Consider the following 3275-nt stretch of genomic DNA (forward strand, 5'->3'; position numbering starts at 1 on the left):
CTGTTTTAATTGCTCACTTGAGTTTCATTTATTAATGATCTCTGTTAGAGTTATTGTTTCTTTGTTCAATTTCTGTTTTGTTGACCTGTCCTTTGTTGACAGTGGAGTGTTGAAGTCTCCCACTATTAATGTGTAGGGATCTATGTGTGGTTTAAGTTTTATTAATGTTTCTTTTACAAATGTGGGAATCCTTGTATTTGGGGCATAGATGTTCAGGATTGTGATGTCTTCCTGGTGGAATTTTCCCTTGATGCGTATGAAGTGTCCTTCCCCATATCTTTTTATTAATTTTGGTTGAAAGCTCATTTTATTAGATATTGGAATGGCTACTCCTGCTTGCTCCTTGGGTCCATTTGCTTGGAAAACCATCTTCCAACCCTTAACTGTCAGATAATGTCTATCTTTGTGTCTTAGGTGTGTTTCTTGTATGCAAACGATTGTTGGGTCTTCTTTATGCATCCATTCTGTTTCTCTGTGTCTTTTTATTGGAGAATTGAGTCCAATGATGTTGAGAAAGATTAATGACCAGTGGCTGATATATCCTTTGATATTGATGTTAGTTATGGTACTGTGAGTGTGCTTGGCTACTTTTTGTTTTACTGTAGTGAGGTTATTTCCTGTGTTTTCTTGAAAGTAGTTAGTTTTCTTGGGTTGTATTTTCCATTCTAGTATATTCTGTAATGCCGGATTTGTGTGTAGGTGTTGTTTAAATTTGTTTTTGTTGTTGAAAATCTTGTTTTCTCCATCTATGAGGACTGAGAGTTTTGCTGGGTATAGCAGCCTAAGCTGACATCTGTGTTCTTTTGGGGTCTGCACGATATCCTTCCAGGCCCTTCTGGCTTTCATAGTCTCGGTTGAGAAGTCACGTGTGATTCTGATGGGTTTGCCATTATATGTTACTTGGCCATTTTCCCTTGCAGCTTTTAGTATTTTTTATTTGTTCTGTATACTTACTGTTTTGATTATTAGATGACAGGAGGATTTTCTTTTCTAGCCTAATTTATTAGGTGTTCTGTTGGCCTCCCCTTTAAGTTGGGGAAATTTTCTTCAATGATTTTATTGAAAATATTTTCTTGGCCTTGGAGGAGGGAATATTCTTTTTTCTCTATTCCTATTAGTCTTAGGTTTTCTCTTTTCATGTTGTCTTGGATTTCTTGGATGGTTTGTGTCAGAAATTTTTTAGATTTGTTATTTCTTTGAGGGATACATCAATTTCTTCCACATCTGTTATTCTTTCTTCCATCTCTTATAGTCTGTTGGCTATGTTTACCTTTGTAGTTCCTGTTTTCTTTCCTAAGTTCTCCCTCTCCATGATTTCCTCCATTTGTGATTTCTTTAATTTTTCCAAGATCCTCAGATCTTGAACCATTTTGTTGATTTCCTTCACCTGTCTGACTGTATTTTCCTTCAACCCTTCACCTGTTTGTTTTAACATTCCTCTGATTCTTTTCTTTCTTTCAGTGATTTAATCATTTCCTCTCTGAAAGCCACAAACTGTTTGGCTGCATCTTCCTGTATTTCTTTACGGATGGCCATAATCTGTTTGATTTTATCTTCCTCTAATTCTTTACTCATTTTATTTCTTTACTCCATTAACCTCTTCATAAGCATAATGTAAGGTCGTCTTCTTGAATTTCACTTATGTTAGTGTGTCCAGGGCTACTTGACCCTGGATACCTGGGTTCTGGAGATGCCATACTGCTTTGCCTTTTGTTGGTTGTGTTTTTACCCTGACCTCTACCTATCTGTCCATCTCAGGTGTTGTCTGTTAATTTCTGGTGCCTTCTGGAATCCTCAGGTGGGAGAATCCCCTTGGTAGGGTTCTGAAGGAGATCTCAGGTTTTTTAATATGATCAACTGAATAGTGGTGCTTCTCAGGAATTTCACAGTTCACCTCAGGCATTTGGACCTGTGTGGTTACTGTGGCATTCAGGAAGGCTCTCCTCTCATCAGGAGAAGTCCTGGAGATGGCTATCCTGTTGCTAGGTTTCTTGCTCTCAATTTGGTGAGCTGCAACTGCTGCTGTTAAGCTGTATTTGCTGGGTGCAGTCCCTTGTGAAGAACCACGGAGCCCTGTGGTTTCGTCAGTTTAGCTAGAGATAACTGATCACACCTTGGAGGAGTGTCTGAGGGCTGCTCCAATGGTTCTCAGGCTTTTGTAGGTCTGATGTTGGAGCAGCGTACCCCAGTACCCTAGCCGTAATCAGTGGCAGGTGAGCACAGCACTCTAGTCATGTGTGCAGTAGAAGACCAGAGCTTAGGGCCTGTGGGAACCCAGAAACTTTTCTGGAGCTGGGTGTCCTGAGGGTTGGATCAGATGTTTTCCCTGAGTCTGTGGTGTTCTGAGGTATGCAGGTCTGTCTGGGATGGTGAGTAGAGCAAGCAGGTACAGGCGCATGGCTCTGCCTTGCTGGCAACTAGATGCCGGGGCACTGGGGTACTTGTAGGAACCTGGAGAGTTTTCCCAAGAACTTTTTATTTGAGGAGTGGGTGGGCAGGGGTTGTTGGCTGAGTGATCCGAGGTCAGACCTTCTCTTCCCCTCACTGTGGGCTTCCACCCGTCAGAGAAACTCAGTCTCTTGTGTCCTGGGACCTTAAGTTCTGTCTAGGATGGTGAGTTGGGCGCAAAGGCAGGACTCTGTGCTGGTGGCTAAGCACTTTGGGCTGGCGCCTGGGCATCCACTGGACCCGGGTCTTTTTCCAGGCATTGTCTGGGTGACCTAAGGTCAGTCCAATTGGCTTGCTGTATGGTGGTGTTTTCTCTTGACTGGAAATCCCAGTCTCTGGTATTGTGGGGTCTACAGTTCATTCTGGGATAGTGATTGGAGTACTCTGGTGGCATGTGGCTCTGGGTTGGCGACTGAGCACCTGGCAGGACCGGGACCTGTTCTGAGGTTTAGCTGGGTGATCTGAAGCTGATTAAATCCCACATCATGGGGTTTTCTCTCACCTGGGAAACACAATCACTGGTGTTTTAGGACCCAGAGTTCTCTCTGCTGATCACTGTGCAGATCCTGCTATGCTGCTGTTTAGAAAAAGTGTCCTCCTGGCATCACCATATTGGATCTGCTTTGAGTTTCATTTAAAACACTTAAATAAAATTTAACTCAATTAGGACTGAATTTCTGAAATTTTCTGAAGTGGTCCTAAACAGATTTCTTTAATTTTGCAGTATATATTGAATGTGAAGCAATGTTATCAACACTGACTCTATAAAACTTTGAAAGTGCTCTATGTAAATACTCAGACAACTTTGAGGTTAACCTTTGGTCTTC

The sequence above is a fragment of the Meriones unguiculatus genome, chromosome X (assembly GCF_030254825.1).
Source record: "Meriones unguiculatus strain TT.TT164.6M chromosome X, Bangor_MerUng_6.1, whole genome shotgun sequence".
NCBI lineage: Eukaryota > Metazoa > Chordata > Mammalia > Rodentia > Muridae > Meriones > Meriones unguiculatus.